Genomic DNA, 22,953 nt, shown 5'->3' on the forward strand with positions numbered 1-22,953 from the left:
ATTTCAAGCCAAGACTGACTAAGAGAGAAAAAGATCACTACAACCTTGTAAAGGGAACAATCCAAGAGGAATAAATGACAATCATAAATATATATGCACCAAATACTAGTGCACCCAACTATATAAAACAAATACTAATGGACATGAAAAGTCAAATAATCACTAATACAATAGTAGTGGGGGACCTCAATACCCCACTGTCACATATAGATAGATCAATTAGACAAAAAGTACACAACAAAGTACTAGAACTCAAACAAACTCTTGAACAAATGGACTTAATAGATATCTACAGAGTGTTCCACACCACAGAATCAGAATACACATTCTTCTCAGCTTCACGTGGGTCATTCTTCAAAATAGACCACATGCTAGCTCATAGAACATATTCAAGTAAATGCAAGTTATTCCCTGTACAATGTCAGACCATAGCACACTGAAATTGGAAAACAATAGCAAAAGAAAATACAAGAACTCACAAAAACATGGAAATTGAATAACACCCTCCTGAACAAACAATGAATCACAAAGGAAATTAAAGAAGAAATTAGACAGTTTCTATAATTGAATGATAATGTCAGTGCAACATACCAGAATTTATGGGACACAATGAAAGCAGTCCTATGAGGGAAATTCATAGTAGTGAATGCCCATATTAGGAAAACAGAGTGAGTTCAAATAAACAACCTAATGCTTCACTTCAAGCTCCTAGAAAAAGAAGAGTAAGACACACTCAAAACTCGTATAAGGGAGGAAAGTATAAAGATTAGAGGAGAAATCAATGCAATGGAGACTAAGAGAATGATACAAGAATCAACGAATCAAAGAGTTGGTTCTTTGAAACAATAAATAAAATTGACAAACCCTTAGCCAACCTTATCAAAAAAAGAAAAGGCTCAAATCCATGCAATGAGAAACATAAAGGTGAAATGACAACAGATCCAGCAGAAATTCTGAGGGTCATCAATACTTACTTTGAGAACCTGTACTCAAATAACATGGAAAACAAAGAAGAAATGGACAGATTCCCATATATATATATACTATCAAAGTTGAATCAAGAAGATATAAAAATTCTAAACAATGCAATATCAATCAATGAAATTGAAAACGTAATTAAAAACTTACCAACAAAGAAAAGCCCAGGTCCTGATAGCTTCACTGCTGAATTCAACAAGAAATTTAGGGAGGAGCTAACACCACTACTTCTCAAACTATATATATATATATATATATATATATATATATATATATATATATATATATATTTTGGTACCAGGGATCAAACTTGGGTCCTTGTTCTTGCGCAGCAGGAAGCAAAACCACTGAGCTAAATCCCCAGCCCTCAAACTCTTTAATGAAATTGAAAGGGGAGCAATACTTCCAAATTCATTCCTGGAAGCAAGCATTTCCTTGATTCTGAAAGCTGAGAAAGACCCAACCAAAAAAGAGAACTACAGGCCAATCTCCCTAATGAACATAGATATAAAAATCCTCAACAAGATACTTGCAAACAGAGTACAGATGATCATCAAGAAGATCATACAGCCTGAAAAAATGGGATTCATCCCATGGATGCAAGGATGGTTCAAAATACATAAATCAATAAATGTAATACAAAATATTAACAGACTCAAGGACAAAAACCATATGATCATCCCAATAGATGCAGAAAAAGCATTAGACAAAGTCCAACACCCATTTATGAGAAAAACCCTACAGAAAATTAGACTAGATGGTCTTTATCTCAACCTGATAAAAACCATCTATGAAAACCCAACAGCCAACATCATACTAAATGGTCAAAAACTTAAATTTTTCACACTACAATCAGGCACAAGACAAAGTTGTCCACTATCACCACCCCTGTTCAATACAGTTCTGGAAACAGTAGTCACAGCAATTAGACAAAGGAGAGAAATAAAAACAATAAAGACAGGAAAGGTAGAAGTTAAATTGTCATTATTTGTCGTTGACATAATGCACTATATAGAAGAATCCAAGAACTCCAACAAAAGTCTTCTAGACTTAATAACCAAATTCAGTAGAGCAGCTGGATACAAGGTCAACACTCAAAAATCAATAGCCTTCTTATATACAAAGAAAAGACTCACTGAGAAAGAAATTGGGGGAAATAATTCCTTTCACAAAAGGATCCCCCCAAAATTAAATATCTAGGACTCAATCCAAGGAAGGAAGAAATAGCTCCACTTTGAAAACTATAGCACTATGAAAAAGAAATTGAAGAGGATATCAGAAAATGGGCAGACATCACTTGTTCTTGGGTAGGAAGAATCAATATAGTGAAAATGGCCATCCTTTAAAACTACTATATAGATTCAAGGCAATCCTGATTGAAATTCCAACAGCATATTTCACAGAACTACAGAAAACAATCTAAAAATTCATTTGGAATCAGAAGAGATCTAGAATAGCAAAAGCAATTCCAGCCAACAAAGACAAGGCAGGAGGTATCACAATCCCCACTTGAAACTAAACTACAAAGACACTGTGATAAAACCAGCATGGTACTGGCAAAGAAACAGACCCAAGGATCAATGGAACAGATTAGAACATCCAGAAACAACTCCAGACATACTCAGCCACCTCATCTTTGATAAAGGAGCCAAATAACCTCACTAGAGGAAAAATAGCCTTTTTATTAAATGGTGCTGTAAAAACTGGGTTTCAACTTGCCAAAGCTTAAAAGTAGACCCATACCTCTTACAATGCACTAAACTAAAATCCACATGGATCAAAGATCTAAATATTAAAATAGCAACACTAAGCCTGCTGGAAGATATGTTAGGTAGAACTCTTGAAGACATTTGCATAGGAAGACTTCACGAACAAAACCCCAGTCGCATGTAAACTAGAACAAATAATCAGTAACTGGGATCTCATTTTATTAAAAAGCTTCTGTACAGTAAGAGAAACCATCAACAGAGTGAAGAGACAGCCCACAAAGTGGGAAAAAATTTTCACCAGCTGTTCCTCAGACAAAGGTCTACTATCTAGAATATATAAAGAACTTTAAAAAGCCAGACCTCCTAAATTTAAAGACCCAAGCTACTGTGGTTAAAAAAAAAAAAACAGCATGGTACTGGCAAAGAAACAGACCTGAGGACCAGTGGAACAGAATAGAAGATGCAGAAACAACGCCAGACACACTCAGCCACCTCATCTTCGACAAAGGAGCCAAACCCCCCCACTGGAGGAAAGATAGCCTCTTTAATAAACGGTGCTGGAAAAATTGGCTTTCAACTTGCCAAAGATTAAAACTAGGCCTGTATCTCTCACCATGCACTAAACTAAAATCGAAATGGATTAAAGATCTAAATAGTAAAGCAGAAACACCAAACCGGCTGGAACAGAGGTTAGGTAGAACTGTTGAAGACATTGGTGTAGGAAAAGATTTTGTGAACAAAACCTCAGTTGCCTGTGAATTAGCACAAACAATCAACAAGTGGGATCTCTTCTTATTAAAAAGCTTCTGTACAGCAAGAGAAACCACCAGCAGTGTGAAGAGACAACCCACAATGTGGGAAAAAATTTTCACCAGCTGTTCCTCAGACAAAGGTCTAGTATCTAGAATCTATAAAGAACTTAAAAAAATCTGATCCCTCAAACTTAAGGACCCGATTCAAATATAGGAAACAAGATATATCATGTATAGGTACATATTACCTATTATGAGTGACATTATTATATATATCTAAAATATAATTTAAAAAAAGAGAAAACTGTCTTAAGTGTGATAATTGAGGTAAAGATTATTTCTGTGGTAGTGTTTTATTTGTATTCCCATTATAGTTCACATAGGAATTTATTTCTGGTGTTATTTTTCAAATGTAGTAAGGAAACAGTTGATGTAGTGTTTATTTTAAACACTCAGTATATATTTGATATTTCATTTTATTGATATTTCATTTTCTTGCTAAGTGTACATTGTATAATATAACAGGAAGCTTCTGACTAAAGAGGAAGACAAGAGAGGTGACAAGTGTCACCTGCCAAACAGGAAAAGAAAGTTAGCACACGTGCTGTCAGGGTGAGACTTGTGTATGGGACATGCTGTTGTCATGTGTGAAGACTGCCTTAGGTGTGATATTTGAAGCAAAGATTATTACTGTGGTGGTTTTGTTTGTATTTTCATTGTACTTCTCATTGGAATTTATTTCTGCTGTTATTTTTTAGATCTTGTAAGAAGGTAAACAGTTGATGTTGAAAATGTTGATGCTTATTCTACACACTCAATACATATTAAAAATTATATTTTCTTTTTTTGGGGGGTACCGGGGATTGAACTCGGGTCCTTAGCTTGCGAGGCAGGTGGTGGAACCACTGAGCTAAATCCCTGGCCCTAAAAATTATATTTTCTTTTATTGATATTTTATTTTCCTGTTAAGTACACATAATATAATAAAAGTCATAAAACTTAAATGAATAATTCATCAACAAAAATATTCCTAAGAAACAAATGTGGACATACACACTCTCATAACGTGCCTTTTCTAAGAATTTACCGTGATGCCCAGTTTAAAAGTGTCTTTTCCCGTGGCCCCACCCCTTCGGTGCAGAGGAGCAGGAGCCAACGCACCCTCCTCCCACCTCTGGCCACTGGGCCAAGCCAGCACTTGGATCCACACCAGGGAGGGGCAGTGGGTCAGAAAAGACATTGATCTGAGCTCCAGAACATAGAACAGAAGTGAACAAGAGAAAGAGGGCCTCTCCGAGGCTCTTAGATGAAAATTGAAGCCCACAGGAAAAGTGAAGAAAATCTCTGCAATAAAGGCACACCAGACCACTGTAGTTGGTAAATTGCAGGGAACACCACCTCCCATTCAACCTGGACTATCTTCAGGGGAAGGGCAGCTGGAACCTGCAGTAGATCCTTGCAGAGATGAACCCAGCAAGAGTTCAGAGGTCTCAACTTGGGCCTTGCAGGCAGAAATCAGCCTGAACCTCAGGGGACACCTGCTGGCTTGCTGAGACTAATTGACTTAGATATGCACACTCCTGCCCATGCTGTCTATACTGACAGCAGAGACATATCCTGAAGGAGGCCCTTTATTTTTATTTTTTATCTTCAAAGTAATTTTTTCTCTTATTTTTAATATTTTTTCTAATTTTTATCTATTCTTTTCCCTTTTCAAATTTATTCCTTATTTTCTCTTTTCTTTTTTTCTTTTCTTTCTCTTTCTTGCACTCTCTCTCCCACCTTGTTCTTCATTTTTCTCCCTTTTTATTCCTCTTCCTGTCCTAATTTGAATTTCTTTTTTTCTTACTTTTTCTTTTCTTTTTCCTTCTCTTGATTGTCATTAGTTTTAGGGGAAAGTGAATATAGTTTCTAGCTTCCCTTTTGCTGTTAGGTTGTTCTGTTTTTGTGTTTGTTCTTTCATTCTGTCTTCTCCTCTTCTCTTTAACAGCTTCCTAGAGTTTGTGTGATCTTCCTCTGCCCTCTGGCCTCACTTCTAAACTTTCCCGATCATACCTATCTATCCCTCCCTCCCCAACTCCTTCTAGTTCCCATCCTGAAGGGTAAAGTTGCTATATTGAAGAGTTTATTCACTATAGACATAGTTTGGGCTGGTCCTTGATTTTGATTTAATGAACATGTTTACAAGTAATAGATTAATAACTACCACAAATTGTCATTTTCTAAACCATACTTGATGCTATTGTTGTTGGTGATTGTATCCCTTGGGCTAAGGTGTTGTGATTGATCGAATCAGTTCCTGGTATACTGAAAACGTGATGGCCTAAGAGTCATTAGAGACTCAAAACCTAAAGGCCAGATATATCTGAAAGACACTTCTGAGAAACAATCATTACATAAAAATTCTAAATACAAGCAACAAAGATACTTACAATATTTAAGTATCAACCCAGGAATTGAACCAAAAACAGTATCAACAACAAAAATAAAAATGAGAAGACACCTAAGCAAACTCAGGCTACCAGCTCATCAAAGGGAAATTATGGGGGAAATGAGGTGGAAAACTCTGATAACTAATGACCTGGACACCCTACACTGATGGCACAAGAAGTAACAAAACAGATGAATGAAGCTCTAGAAAAATTCGAAAGAGAAATAATTTCCCAGATAACCACAGAGATGGTGAGCAGAATGAAAGACACGATTAGAGACTCTAGAAAAGAAACACATAAAAAAGTAGATAAGGTCAGGACCGTGATGGAAACCATGAATGCTCAGCATAGGAAAGAAATGGAATCCATGAAACAGATTCAAACAGATATCCAAGATATTAAAAACTCTATTGAAACCATTCTCAGCAGAATGAGTGAATGTGAAAACAGAATATCAGATACAGAAGACAGGATTCTGGTCAGTGACCATGAAAAGAAAGATCTCTTAAAAATAGTAAGGGACCATGAGAAATTGATCCAGCAGCTCCTAGATGATGCAAAGAAGAATAATATAAGACTGATAGGAATCCATTAAAAATCAGGAGAAAGTACAAATGACATAAAAAAACTGTTCATAGAATTAAGGACAGAAAACTTTGCAAACAGAGTGAAAGAATTTGACATACAGATGAGTGAGGTAAATAGGACTCCCACTAGCCATGATAAAAAAAAATCTACACCTAGACATATAATAATCAAGATCTCTGAAACCCAACAGAAGAACAAAATCCTACAAGCAGTTAGAGAAAAGAAACAAATCACATACAAAGGAAAGCCCATCAAAATCACAGCAGACTTTGAAACACAAACCCTCAAGTCAAAGAGAGCCTGGAGTGAAGTATTTCAAGCCCTAAAAGAAAATAACTTCCAACCTAGACTATTGTATCCTGCAAAATTATCTTTCAAAATTGATGGGTAAATTAGATGCTTCCATGACAAAGAACATCTGAGAATTTTCATGAAACCAGAACTCCAAACAATTCTAAACAAAATCTCAGAAAAAGAAAATGAAGGTCACAACTCCACAAGGCCCAACAAAGCAAATTCACTAGGCAAAGCAAGAAATTATAGAGGAAGAGAGGGAAAATAAAAAATAAAAGAGCCAACAATAGGAAAATAACATGACAAGGATAAGCTAATGCATATCAGTTAGGACCATCAATGTTAATGGCCTCAACTCACCAATCAAACGAAATAGACTGGCAGAATGGATTAAGAAGCAAAATCCAACAATATGCTGTATACAAGAAACACACCTAACTCAAAAAGAAATTCATAAACTGAAAGTAAAAGGATGGAAAACATTTCTCCACACCACAGGAACCCAGAAAAAAAGTGGGGAGAGCTATCTTATTTTCAGACAAAATAGATTTCAAACCAAAACTAATTAAGAGAGACAAAGAAGGCTACTACATCCTTGTAAAGGGAACAATCCAAGAGGAAGAGATGACAATCCCTAAAATGTACCAATAAATTTAATGGGAAAAAAAGTGCCCTTTCCTGGATATTCAATAAACTAAACCTCAGGATTTTATTTTGTACATCAGCAGGATGACCACCAGGTGGCAGCACAAACTTGGAAATTGTGCATTCCAGAGACTGAGTTCCTTTGCTTACAGGAATCTCTTAATTAGCATACAGGAGCTAGAATCAGCTCTCAGAGTATCTGAAGGTCCCACTGTCCATGTTTACGCAAGGTGTAAGCTGCACCCACATTATGACTGCAGAAGACTGTGGTGGGACTTACAGCCCTGACATCTACTCTCACCATGCCTAGGATGGGAGACTCCATAGAAACTATTTGGTACAAGTACAGACTTAAAGTAAGAGAAGAGATTGCTTGTGTCTGCCAAAATTTATTCCATATTTAGAGAAACAGGGGCATTTACTACACTTAGGATGAAGCTGGCAGTGACTTACCAATCCCTTATATTCATAAGATCATAGGATGTGAGATCTAGACAGTCTCGTGGATCATAGTCCAGTCTTTCTGTAGTGGATGCTTTGACGCACAGTTCAAAACCTCCTTGAGGACCAGGTGACTTATTCTTCCATCTGCTGGAAGTGATGCCCAAAGACAGCTGAAGACAACTGCCTTGCCCAAATGTGCATTCACAGAGCTGCATATAGTCAATGACTGCTTTATATGGGGCATACAAACCTGACTCGCTTCCATTTAGGAGGGCCATCCTGATTCCAGAGGTCCCTATAAGGATACTTGGAACCTTTGTTGAGGCTACCACAGTTCATCTTCCCCTCCCCGTTTACCCAGTCCTGCTTTTTTCCTTTCCCACAGGCCTTGACTCAGGGAGTGTCCCCCAGTAACATGCCTACACCTAAAACTCTACCTTACAAACAGCTGCCTTGGAGAACCTAATCCTATATTTGTTTGACTTGTGGAAAAACTGAGACAATTCTGAAGGTCATATTTCAAAAATGATTATAATTTTAACGAAAGAAGTACTCAAAGATATGCTGAGTATTAAGGGAACAAGTCCGAAACGGCAGAGATCTGTCTTCCTTACCACTGTATCCTTAAGGTCTCCAGGTAGAAGGCATTCAATAGATACGTGTCAATAATCAAGTAAATGAACACAGATCCTTAGATTGCTGATATAAGCAGAAATTCCCTCAGCTGTATTCCAAAGGAAGCTACTGAGATGAGGCTATACTTAAGCGCTTCTGGCCAGCTATTTTCTTCTTGAAATCTGACAGTTGTCCACAGAAGAAACATCCCCATCAGTCACCACTGAGAATTGCAGGAAGCTGTGGAGCAGCATGACCAAAGCTATGCTAGCCTTTGGGTACACAGAATACAGACTTCATAAGACAGGCTAAAAATGCAAATATTACTACAGACCATATATAAAATGCTGAGGCCCTAGAACAAAACCAAGAGAAATTAGTGCTCATCATATCTTTGTCAGTGAAAAAAGCATTCTTCTGACTCTCACAAACATTGATGTTGCTAGCCACTCAGCACTGTCATTGTTTAGAATTCCAATGTAGCTAAAAAATAATATGATCTGGGAAAAAGAAAGCATTATAGCTGTAGCAGATTGACTAAGAGCACAGTTTCTACAATCAGTGATGATTTTATTCAAATCTGAATATTGTTATTTTATTGGGAGCCCTACAAGTTACTTAATCCCTCTGCCTCAGTTTCCTCATCTATGAAAATAATGTCTCCTTGGAAGATTTTCTGTGAGAATTAAATGAGTCAATGTGTATAAAATAATGCCCAGCATATAGAAGGCTGGGCTATTATTTAAATGTAGACTATAATTTTGTGACATTCCAGACAGAACCTAGGTACTGCATTATGTGTATAATGAGACTAGAGAGTCCTAGGCAGATTTTGCTTTAGGATTATTCAGTTCTATGGCTGTCATTTGTATAGCTGCCTAATATATGAGAATCTGAGTATTTGCTTGGAAAATGATGCATATATCTTATTTTTGCAATGGTGGAGTCACTGGTAAACTGTTTTTTAAATTATAGATCTGGAAAGTAAAGGGTATATGTACATATAGAGAGCTATCTCCATTGTACAAGCAACGCTGTAAAAATTTCATTCCTTTCACTAGCCAACTTCTGCCTAGTTCTTATGACAAGTGTAAACTGTGGAAATTCTATAGAAACTGAATCACCACCCTCAGTACTAATGGATATAAGGAGATGTAAGTAATCAAGAAAATGAACCAAGGCCTGGAGACGTAGCTCAGTGGTAGGGCACTTGCCTAGCATATGCAAGATTCTGGGTTCTATCCTCAGCACCATGAAAAAGTATAGTATAATTAAAAGTCTTCTGTAAGGCATACTTCCACAGAATTTTACTGGAATACCTCAAAGTCTCTTGTCTGCCAGTTAAGGTAAAATATGGCTTTATAAATAAGAAAAGAAGGAAAAACTGAAAACAAAGCTTTTGTAAATAAGGAGGGGAAGATGAGTTGAAGGGAGGAGGGGGGATGGGGAAAAAAAAGAAGAATCAAGATATATCATGTACAGGTACAAACTCTCTATGATAAATGTGATCATAATGTACAACTAAAATGTACCAATAAACTCACTGAATTAAAAAAATCTGGCTTTATATACTTGTAAAGTTTTCTGCAGTGGTGATCTGATCAGTAAGAAAAATGGGTTGTTCCAGTGAAAGTGTTTTGTTCTATTTTCTTTGGTTAGAAATTGTGGTTTATGGAGTTATGGACTGTCCTATTGAAAGATTTCAAAGTCAATGATTTTGATGGTGGAGGAAGAAGGGCTTGCTACTGCAAGGATCTGGCAGTCAAAGGGAAAAGGTATTCAACTATCTCTCCCTTGGCTAAGAACACAAAAGGTGCTTCCCTCTGTACACTCATATAAGTGGGATCTTATAAACAGACAAATATTAGCTAAGAGTTCACTTTATAAAGATGATTTAAAGCAATAAGATAATAGAAATAAAAGTTAATGTATAAGATATCATTTCAAAACTAAAGAAGTACAATGAAAAAATGGAAAAGTAAATTATAGCTAAAGTACATGCTCTGAAGAGAGAGATAAATATGAAAAAATGTAATAGTGAAAAGTAAAAACACTTCAACTAATGTAGTCTGGCTTAGGAGGGCTAAAGTCAAGATACCAGCAAGTTTGATGTTTGGTGAAGGATTCAGTTCTCCCACAATGGCCCTTTTCATGCTGTGTCCTTTGCAGGAGAGGAAAGCTGGATCCTCTCACAGAATAAGGAGGAAAGGGTAAAAGAGAGAAGCCCACTAAAAAGCTCTTTTCATATCAGTAATGTTTCATTCATGAGGATGAAGTCCTGATGCCTTAGTCATCTCTTACAGGCTTCACCTCCTAATCCATTTAATTGGCAATTAATCTTAACACAATCTTTGGAGAGCACATAAATATTGAAACCATAACATCTAATAAATAGCAGTTATAAAGTCCAAAGTTTAACTTTTCTCCCACCAGACCCCATCCCTGTTTCTGTCTGTGCCCTTTGATCAAGAAATCTACTGAATCCGAGGGCTGACAGGGAATTTTCATCTAACAGATACTCATAATGACTGCTACTTTCTCAAGCGTGCCTCACCCCAGGCAGGCAACATTTTTCTACTTGGTTCCAGACTGTGAATATCTTAAATGTGAATGACATGGGTTCCCCCTGAGAGTGTCAAAACATTGAAATAGGAAAGAATGAAAAAGAAAGTACCTTTTCTGTTTGCCTTGAAATCCACACCTGGAAGTTCTCCATAATCTGGAGAGGAAAGGGAAAGCCACATTGCTCTATTAGACTCCTCAATTGATCTAGTTTCCACTGGAGTTCTTAGGGAGTGACATTTTGATATTAGGAATTTGGTAGAGGATGTTTCATAGGAGACAACGTGAAATCCTTACCCAAATCTCTACCACTTCCAGAGAGGTGGGGCCTCTGTTCTCAAAAGAGAAAGAACACAAATGTCAGTCATAACAAGTACACTGACTGGGGTATGAGACAACCTTGTCATTTCTAAGGAGACTTCTACTTGGCATGTCACAAGGGAAGAGAAAAAGTGGGAAAGAATAACTGCTCACCATCTATGAGTTCTTACTATTTTCTCGAAAGTATATGAAGCTCCTTATGTGTATTATCCACCAGAGAGGTGGATGTTATCGTGATTCCAACTTTACAGGTGAAGAATCTGAGCCTTAGAAAAGGTGTTATTTGTCCTAGGTTACATAGCTGGTAAGGCAGAGCCAGAATTTGAAATAAGACCTGATCTCAACACCTATGTATTTTCTATTACACAAAACAGTCTCATTCTCTTTATTGGCTGAAGAGTGAAAGCTCGTTAAAATTATTGCTTAGGCTCAAGGTATGACAGTTAAATGATTATTTGTACCGACTTTGGCATTACACTACCTGGTTTGAATTATTGCTTTATTCTTTACTGAGTGTATGACCCTTACCTCATTGCACCTTAACCTCCTTGTCATGAAAATACCTTTAAAGCTGTTGTGATGATTGACAGGTACAATACCTGCAAGCATGTGATAACTCACACTTGTTATTATTATCCTGAAAGACCAAGCAGATTGGGGGGACCAGGATACACATTTCTGCCTTTCACTAGTTCTATATTTCTGAATATATCTGTTAATTTTTTAACAGATGGGCAGATAACTAATAGCTGAGAGTTGGTAGAAGAAGAGGCTTAACAGTGTTGTTTATTGTACTCTATAGGTCATAGAGATGACTACCACTGAGGCAGGAGATTAGGGCATTGCAAGGAGGCTGCACAATAGTGCAATTATGATTCCCCTTTCAGTAGCTCTGAGGTCCTTTAGTTAAAAAGCTAGTTAGTTCTTTGATTCTGTACTTACATCCTGAGCCCTGAGATTGTTCCAAACATGCTCAGATCTCTGGGGGTATTTAGAGCAAGCTTAATTTCTCCAGGCCTAGTTGTCAGGGCATTTCAGAAATAAGCAAGCTTCCGACAACATTTCAAGAGCCCTACATAATTTATTTTGATGGGCCTCTAACACATCTAAACTCTTAGAGAATCACACGATTTTTCCTTAGATGTTTTCATTTATTTGTTCATTGAAACTACAAAATTAACATTTAAAAAGATTTCTCATTTCTTACGGTGAGTATATTTAGCTATCTAGTTGTAAACTGATGAATGATTTGGCTTCAAGAGCTTTTAGGGTTTTTTTTTACTGTGACTACTTCTAACTTTGGCTACATATATATCATTAAATATGTGCACTGTGGTAGCACACACAATCCAGCCCTGATTTAAAGCATTTAGAATTTTTATGTACATGTACCAACTCTCTATGATAAATGTAATCATTATGTACAGCAAACATATATTCATACATAAAAATAAAGAATTCAGAGTTTTAATAAATAGATTCACATGCTCAACTTCCTACTCTTTCAGGTGAAGTCTACTCCAGGAAACATTTGTTTCCTGTTTATAATTTTTATTAGAACCTGGGTTTTGAAATATGATGTCATATACAATGTTCCTATTTACTGTGCACAATTCAACATTTTAATATATTCACAGAGCTTTACAACCACCGTCACAACCAATTTTAAAGTATTTTCAGTTCTCCATAAAGAAATCCCACACATATTAGCAGTCATTCTCCATTCTTGCTGTACTCCATCCTGTAGAGTTGACCACAAATCTATTTTCTGCCTGTATAAAATTGGCCTCTTCAGGACATTTCATATGAATGAAATCATATATGTAGTCTTTTGTGACTGGGTTCTTTCATGTATCATAATGTTTTCAAGCTTCATCCATGTAATATGTTTCAGTAATTCATTACTTTTTATGGCTGAATAAAATTTGGTAATATTCAACATTTTATTTATTTATTCATCCATAGATGAACACTTAGGTTGATCCCATCTTTTAATATTATGAGCAATGTACGGGAGAAAAAAATGACTGAGCAGTGAGTGCCAGTGGGACAACTTCTCTAAAACAAAGTGCCCAGAGTCTGGGAATAAACAGCCCAGAGACCAAAAAAGAGTGCAGAGAGCACATGAGAACCACAAGGGAACTGACAGAGGAGAAGAAAAAGATAGGATCCATTGCTACAGAAGAAGTACATTACTGTTGTAGACCAAAGAACACGCAATTCTGTGGATCAGCTGTGTACTCACCCCAGCAGGGATCAGCAAAAATAACTTTGCGGCTCACTAAGAAACAGAGACTGGATCCGGATCAGGAGAATCTTGCACAGTCAGGGGCAGTGGTGAAAGCACAAGACAATATGCCCTGAATGCCTCCCAGGGACAATATTTGGTAAGTGAGGCAAAATGGCTGCCAAGGATAGGCAGCTGGTGGGTGGGCTGACATTTTGTGTACAGAGGCTGGTGCTTGAACTCTGACAGCAGAACAGCAGAGCAGTTCCAAGGTTGTTTTGTTGCCCTGACAGAAAGAAAGGAAGGGCCACCCAGTTATGGTAGACTGCAAGCAGTTTGTCAGCAGATTAAGGTAATTTATGTTGGGATGTAAGGAATAGGACCAGCCAAACTCCACTCCCAGGACCACACAGGCCCGCTAAGACTAGCCCTGACTACAAAGGATTGGAGGGGGGCCCTCTGCTCTGTGACTGGAGACTCAAGAGGGCAAGCAGCCTTGGCAGCGTGGGAAGCACTACCCTCCTGCACTGTGACCATGGAAACAAGCAAACTCTAGCCAGTGGTGGGACAAAGGTGCCCAACCCCCCTCCTACAGCCACAGTTTGAAAGTAATAATCAAAGCTGTGGAACAGACAAACTCATGCAAGGTTCGGTAGGGAACAACTGCGCAGACTTGGGAATAGCCTTGGACTGGCTCCAGCTGAGAGACATCTGGAAAGCTGCTGGCTGGGAAAAGGCCCCAGTTCTCACCCCTGAAAGCCAAAAACAGCCCCATGTCTAGCATTGATCTTACTACAGACCTGGCAAGGCAACACAGTGCATTGACAGGCACTGTCTCAGACATTAATACAGAACTGTGGACACCAGAGGAATTTTAGTACTTTTATTATCTTTCCTTTTCCTTGTTTGCTTGATTTGTTTTCCTTTTTCTGTCTGATATTTTTTTTTGCTTTTTCAGGTTTTATACATTTATTCTTGTTCTGTTCTATTTGTCTTCTTTTTCTCTTTCCTCAACTATCTCTCTTGATTTTATGATACTTTCATGTGAGTGAACAGTGTCCCTGGTCTTTCTGGTTCACTTCAATATTCCTTTGCTTCCTCCTTCATGCTTTCTCTCCTGCCCTCTTCTCCACTATCCCAAAGCTTGTGTGTTTATTTTTGCCCTGTAGCCTTGCTTCTACTATATTTCTCTTCATTTATCTCTCTGTTTTATCCCCCATCCCTTTTAAATTTCTCTCCCACAGGATAAAAATCACATTAATAAAGGGAAACTCATTGCATACAAACTCCTGGTTTATGCTGTATTTTGCTATACAGTGGTAGAGCTTGCTCATATTATTAAAGGTATTAATCTAATAGGGACCATAGTTTGCCACAGTTGCTAGGTTGTGTTAGATGCTCTTGATACTGCTAATTGTACTACTTTAGCCAGGATATTATACCTGTTGTAATCAGTTGTTTTCCATTGTACGACAACACTGATTGTCTGGGGTCACAACCACCGTCATAGTCCAGTACCAAAGGACTGGGTGCTGAGCTAAACAGATAGCAACCTCTCATTCTCAATAGGTTGAGAAGGTAGGATCTTGGGATAAACAAAATCCAAGAACCATAGACACCTAGAAGACATCTCTGAGGAATAGGTATTTCCTAAAGAAAACTTGATATGAGTGATAAAGCTATCTACAATAAATCTATAAGCAACAACTCAGAAAACAAAATAAAATTTAAAAATAGAAAATGATAAGATGTAGAAGCAAAATGCAACCCTAGACATCCAGCCCACCCAGGACAAGTCCAAGGGACAATGAGATAGAGGAAATTAGAAGCAACCTACCTGAGCTTTCTGCCTCAGGATTGGGTTCATAATGCTCAGCAATCCAGGCACTCCACCCCTATTGCCAAGAAAGAAGCAAGCCTGGGTATAGCTGCAGTTGACTATAGACCCTGCTGACATTCACGTGGTGCTTGTTTTAGATGCATGCATAATGAAAGGGTTGTGGGGCCAGGAAGGCTTCCACCCAGATTTCAGAAGACCTGGAATATCAGAGAGTGTGCTCCTAAGAGAGCAGTTTGTGAAGCTCTGAGTGTGAAGTGGAAGGTGCAGTGGAGACCTCAGGAGGTTGAAGAAGTCAGAAATATAAATCATCTGAGGAAAGCTGCAATAAGTGACCAAAGCCAGCTCAATACAGAAGCCATGAGAGCTGCAGCCACCTGCAGTGTCATAGGAGTGGAACCCCCCCAAGTCCTTTGGGGTTCATATCTTGCCACAGATTGCACCAGATGCTGAATATGGAAATATGGGAAATAATCCTTACCCTACTTGATTTTGGACTTGCTTTATTCCCATTCCATTCTATCCCCCTATTTGTACCTTTTGGAATGGAAATGTGCCATTGTATCTTGTGCCATTGAATGTTGAAAGTATTTAACTTTCTTTTCATTTGTACAGGGGCAAGCAATAAGGATTTGCCTTAAATCTCAGAGTAGAGTTTAGACTTCTACTTTTCAGCAATGCTGAAACTGTTAAGACTTTGGCAACTGTCAGAGGATGGACTAAATGGATTTTACATAAGGGGATGCACATGAGACTTTTGAGGGCCAGGATAGAATGTTACGGCTTTTATCTAGATGTTCCCCCAAGGGCAGGTAGCATGAAAAGGATACAAAGCAGCTACTGCTGCTTGTTGTCTTCTGCCTTCTTCTTGCCACACCATGAACTGTTTCTCCTCTGTGATGCCATTTTTCCATGACACTCTGTTTTGGAGCCAGCTGACTATGGACTGAAACCTTTACAAACTATGAGCTAAGTAAACCTTCCCTCCTTTAACTTTTAGTGTCTGCTATTTTGTCTCTGCAATGAGTAAAAGTAACTAAAACAAAGTTCCTTCCACTTAATATAGGAAAACTATCCCTGCTCTTTTTCAAGTTCCTATTGCATGTAATATTGTTTTCCATCCATTGGCTTTCAGTCTGAATTTCTTTATGTGTTAAATATGTTTCTATTATACAGCACACTGGTGAATTTTGTTACTTGATCCATTTGGCCACTATATCTTTTGATTGCAAAATTAAGAGCATTCAGGAACTAATGGTCGGCCGAGAGTGGAACTGGGCTGTGGCTCAGCAGGCCGGGCCTGGCCGGAGGCCTCGGGACTCGGCTGTGTCATGCTGCCTGAGCGTCAGCATGATCCATGGGCAGCAGCCGGGGCCGCGATGACAGACTACAGTGAGGAGCAGCGAAAGGAGCTGGAGGCTCTGGAGTCCATCTACCCCGACTCCTTCACAGTATATTCAGAAAATCCACCCAGCTTCACCATCACTGTGACATCGGAGGCTGGAGAAAATGATGAAACTGTCCAGACTACCCTCAAGTTTACATACAGTGAAAAATACCCAGATGAAGCTCTTCTTTATGAAATATTTTCCCAGGAAAACCTAGAAGATAATGATGCCATAGGCATTTTAAAATTATTAGCATTACAGGCTGAGGAAAATCTTGATGTGGTCATGATCTTGACTCTAGTGACAGCAGTGCAAGAAAAATTAAATGAAATAGTAGATCAGATAAAAACGAGAAGAGAGGAAGAAAAGAAACTAAAAGAAAAAGAAGCAGAAGAAGCAGAGAAACAACTATTCCACGGCACCCCTGTTACAATTGAGAATTTCTTATGTTGGGAAGCCAAATTTGATGCAGAACTCTTGGAAATTAAAAAGAAATGGATAAAAGAAGAGCAAGCAGGAAAAAATAAATTAAGTGGCAAACAGCTGTTTGAAACCGATCATAATCTTGACACATCTGATATCCAGTTCTTGGAGGATGCTGGAAATAATGTGGAAGTAGATGAGTCTTTGTTCCAGGAGCTGGATGACTTGGAGCTGGAGGATGTTGAGGACAACCCAGACTATAACCCTGCTGGCCCAGGGAGTGACTCAGAGGACTGATGCACCATCTCCGGAGAGCTCCACAGCCACAGCATCTGTGGCTGTGCTGAGAGGCTTTTAATTTTCCTTTCTTTTTTTTTCTAAGAAAAAATAACTCTCAGGAGAATATTCTTCTGTTAACTTTCACCACTGAACTTAATAAACTCACCATAAAACTTCAAGATAAAATGTTCACTTCCTCTTATTGGTGAACAGAAGTTTACATATTTAACATTATTTAATCCTGGAGGGAGATCCTACCTATAACACCAAGACTTGAAGGTGGGTTGTGGCCATGTGCATATGGGTATATGTATAAGACACAGAAATAACTCATGTTTTCTATCCTGGAGATGATAGTTACTTTTGGATTCCAAATGTTGTCTTTCATGTAAAGTGTTAAAATACTGAGATAAATAGGAAATTAAACCTGGATTCTAGCCTTTTGACACAGTAAATTTAAGTTTTAACAGAATCAGAAGCCCAGATTATACACAGGAATAAATGGATGTCATCACTAAAAAAAAAAAAATTAAGAGCATTCACATTGAGAGTTATTACTAATAGATATTGACCTATTGCTGTTGTTGCTTTTTCTTGTTGCTGATTCCTATCTTTCCCTTTTACTTAACTGCTCACCACAACTGGTGCATTCATTCTATTAGATATTTTATCATTTGTAGCTTCATTGTTTCTTCCTAGGGTATTGTAGAGAATTTTTGGAGTGCTGGTCCAGTGGTTTTTAATTACTTTAGGTGCTCTTTATCGCGAACATATCTTTTTTCTCTATCAATTTTGAAAGATCGCTTTGCCAAATTTATCAGCCTGGGTTTGAAATTCTTTTCAAGTCTTGGAATACTTCTTTCCAAGCTCTCCGGGCCTTTAAGGTTTGTGTTGAGAAGTCCACTGTAATTCTAATGGGTTTTCCTTTATAAGTGATTCATTGCTTTTCTCTAACAACTTTTTTTTTTTTTGTATCAGGGATTGAACTCAGGATAATGCGCTTACCAGGCAGATGCGGCACCACTAAATTACATCCCTGGCCCTTTCTCTAACAACTTTTAAGATTTTTTTCTCTTGAACTTCTAGGATTTTGTGTATGATGTGAAGTACAGAAGGTTTTTTTCCTGATTGTGGCTATTTGCAGTTCTATATGCCTCACTTACCTGTATGTTAATTTCTTTTCTCTTATTTGGAAAGTTTCCTCATATTATTTCAGTAAGAAAGTTTTTATACCATTTGTACTGTCTGCTGAATTTTTGTGAATTCTATTTAATCTTAGATTAGTTTTCTCTACCACTTCTAGTAGCTGTTGGCCCCAGTTTTCATGTTCTGTTGTTATTTTTAAGGCATTTTTTATTAATTGGTTACCAAAACCAGCCTTGTCTTCTAGTTCTATCTCTATCCTCACATTAGTCGGTTCTGCTTCTCATACTTTTGATAGAATTTTTAATGTCCTGAATTTGTATTTGAACCATTTTTATGGACTCCAAGTCTTTTTTATACTAGTCATTCATGTTTTGCCTCATTTTGATCAGCTCAGCTAGTTTTGTTTTTTAGTGTCTTCTGTAGAGTTGCTGATCATTTTGTTTATTTAGCCCAGTGTCTTATGACTTATATCTTCTCTGAGCTTGCCAAATGCCATATTGATCTGTTTCGTTATCTTCCCTGATATTATTTTGGTTAATTTCAGTGTGTGACTTTTGGCTTCCTCCCATTTGATGTCCCATGGAACAGCTTTGGGGCAGTTGGGAATTTGGAGATGCATTTTGTTTGCTTATCTATGTTTCTGTGTTTGTTCTTTTGTTTGTTTGTGTTGAAGTTTGTGAATTCATGTAGTGGAAAGCTTTGTTTCTAGTATGCATATCTCTTTAATTAACATATATTTTTTAGTGTTGACTTTTGTGTGTGGCTATTGGCCTTTGTCTCTGCCCCCATATCCAACCAGCTCTGTTTACTTGGGATGAGAGATTGCAGTGTATATTGCCAAGTACCCAGTTTTCAAGAAATGGGTCCCAGTAGTGTTAATGATCATAATGCCATCTGTTTATTGTTAACCCAAGAAAACCAATTAATAGTAACAGCTATGTCACATAGGATCTAATAATCAAATCAGCATCAATTATAACATATGATATAAAATGTATGTTGACAAACCATAAAGACCAATAATGTACCAGCCTTAACCATAGAAAAGAGATATGTAATTGTAGTATCAATGCTAAAACAAAACAAATATTGACCTACTATTGACCTATGGTAACTATCTACTAATGGGAACAACTTTAGCTCTACTAACAATAGAGTAGTATTCAGTGGCAATAGCAGAAAGATAACTAACTATTTAGAGATTAATAAAGCTTAGTAGTTATTCTGGTAGAGAGGGTAGGGAACCAAAGAATGAAAAGAGCAAAATTTGAAAAATTAATCAGTGGAATACGAAAAGGAACAATAAAAGTGAGATAGGGTGTCCTATTGTGGAATAGAAGGAAAATAATACTGTTACAGAAGAGTTGCAGAAAAGAATAAATAAGAAAAAGAAGGAAAAAAGATAAATGGAGAGCAAAGACAGGAAATAAATGACAGATAAGAGAAAACAGTTGAAAGGAAAAAAGAGAAAAAAAACTAAAAGAGAGAAAAAAACCACAAACCCTCAAAACACTCAATGAAGGAAAAATAAAATAATACAAAATTTCTCTCTTCTATTTGCTCTTTATTTGTATACATACATATATGTGTGTATATCTGTATATATACACAGTGGTATTTCAGTTCATGAATGCTTTTGTTTGTGAACAATTTGATTCACAAATGAAAGGATTTGACAAAATTTTGTTTTTGTTTGCAAACTATATCGAGTGACAAACATGACCACAGTCATCCTTTCCTCCACAAACATAAACATGGCCATCTTTTCCAAAATCATAAAACAAATTAGGTTTGTGAACTGAGGAACCCCATATATATATATATATATATATATATATATATATATATACACACACACACACACATATATATATACACTATTTATATATATTCTATATATAAAATATATTAGAGTTATATATAGGAAGTCAGGAGAAGTTAAAATACTTCCTCAAACTATCTATTCCATTGCTTCAATAATATTTTAATATATATGCTAATTTGTTTTATTTATACTACTAATTTACCTTAGTTCTAGGAAAAGAAAGCTTTGACATATGTGTTTTCTTCTTTGTAGGGAACTTTTCGGTCTATCTCTTATATTCTGAGTAACTACTTTGAAGATAACGATACACAATGTATTAGCTATTGTTATTCTCTTATTATTTTGTTATAAAATTCTGTTTTTTCCATAAAATGGAAATAAATGAAATTATAATTCATAATAAAAAATAATACAAAATGGAAAAATCAAAACAAGATTAAATCCAAGGAAAACTTCCTGTGTTTTTGAATGAATGGCTTCTTTCTAAGATCTGGAGTCTTAAGATCCAGCCAGTCATGATTTTCTAGGCCTAGCTTTAGTGTCTATGGAGTTCTGAGATGCACCACTGTCCACTCCTCCCAGAATGTGTTTTCTCCCAAAGCCTAGAAATGTCCTTGCTACCTTTGGTAGATGGGGAACATGATCAGCTCTCGTGTCTCTGCCAGATGTAGACTGCAGGGTGGTGGCTCAAGTGGACGGTTGGACTTAATGTCCACAGTAGTGGGGTTTGATTGCCCCTTCTCTCACCAAGTATTGTGCTTATCCAGGATGAGATCAGTTGGTTAGTGCTCTTCTCTGCTGCTCTGTGCCACGGGGAATGAAAACACAGGGAAGGCTTGGAGCTGGTGGATGGTCATGCCCTTGTGTCCCGGGATGCATCTCCTCTCAGCAAGCCTGCCTGCTTGTGTCAGGGAGGGATGCTATTCATCCTGGGCAGAGTTTTTTGATCATATGAGGGAGGAGTGCTGCTCACCCATGGGGGCTTGCTTGGTCACATGAGAGAGGGACAAGGACTTTGAACTGAACACCAATTTTTAAAAATTAACATCAAGAATCAGCACATGGGATCAAATCAAGTAAAAACCTTCTGCACAGCCAAGCAAACAACCAACAGAATGAAAAGATAACCTACAGAATGGGAAAAAAGCTATTCCCAGTTTATTCTTCACAGAGAACTAATCTGGAATATATAAAGAACTAAAACACTTAGATCCCCCCAAAATAAAAGACCCAATCAAAAAATGGGAAACTGATACAAACAAAAACTTCTTAGAACCACAAATGCTCAATAAATACATGAAAAAAATGTACAAAATACCTAGCCATTAGAGAAATGCAAATTAAAACAACAACTCTGAGATTTTATGTTATTCCAGTGTCTTAGTTACTTTTCTTCTTGCTGATTCAAAATACTTGACAGCCAAAGTTAAAAAAAAGGAATGGTTTATTTGGCTCACAGTTTGTAGAGGTTTCAGTACATAGTTGGCTGGCTCCAAGGCACAATGGCATGGCAGAGGGGCATCGCAGAGAAGAACAGTTCATGGCAAGAAGAAGGCAGCAAAGCAGTGTAGTCATGAAGAAGCAGCAGCAGCAGCAGCCTGCCTCTCCTTTGTATCCTTTCCAGTTTACCCATATTTTTGGTGGTTCCACCTACACCCAGGGTAGGCATTCCCATTATTATCCACATCTAGAATTATGCCAAAACAATCAGTGGACTAATTTAGTAATCACACACCCTTAATCACAGCATCACACACTTAATCCCAGAATCACAAACCCTAGATCCAGCCATCACTGAAAATCTCCACCTTTGAAAGTATGAGACTTTGTGGGGACATCTAGATACAATCCATAACATCCAGAAAGAATGGCTATCATCAAAATGATCAAATAATAAATGCTGGTGAGGCTGTAGGGAAAAGGAATATGTCTACATTCTTCATAATAATGTAAACTAGTTCAATCATTATCAAAATCAATATGGTGACTCCTAAAAAAACCGAGAAATTCCATTTCACTCTGGTATTCCCCTTCTAGTTACCCTCCAGAAAGAATTAAAAACATCATGTTACCGTGATACATGTATGCCCCATGTTTATCACAGCACAATTCATAATATCTAAATCTTGGAAGCAACCTATTGTTTCTACCAACAGATAGGTAGATAAAGAAAATGTGATATTTATACAGAATGGTGTACTACTCTAACATAAAGAAGGATAAATTTGAGGCTCTTTTAGGAAAATTGGGGCACCTTGAGACCATAATATTAAGTGAAGTAAATCAGACAAACAAATTTAAATACCACCTGGTTTCTCTTATATGAGAAACCCAAAATATTAATGAAGAATAAAATAAAAGATAGATAATGGGAAATAAGGAGGTCTTTTGAAAATGGGAAATAGACTAAAAGATAGAGGAAGGGGAGAGGGAGGGATTGTATGGGGATGACTAAAGAACTGAGATAAGTTATGCACATGTACCAACA

General features: G+C 37.3%; 1 pseudogene; it reads left to right on the forward strand.

Moving 5' to 3' along the window:
• The first annotated feature begins 16,783 nt into the window (after positions 1 to 16,783).
• On the forward strand, positions 16,784 to 17,646 carry LOC101708317 (RWD domain-containing protein 1 pseudogene; annotated as a pseudogene).
• Positions 17,647 to 22,953: the final 5,307 nt, after the last annotated feature.

Source organism: Heterocephalus glaber, unplaced genomic scaffold (assembly GCF_053883595.1).
Source record: "Heterocephalus glaber isolate CG9 unplaced genomic scaffold, H.glaber_assembly_v1.0 deba00001546, whole genome shotgun sequence".
NCBI lineage: Eukaryota > Metazoa > Chordata > Mammalia > Rodentia > Bathyergidae > Heterocephalus > Heterocephalus glaber.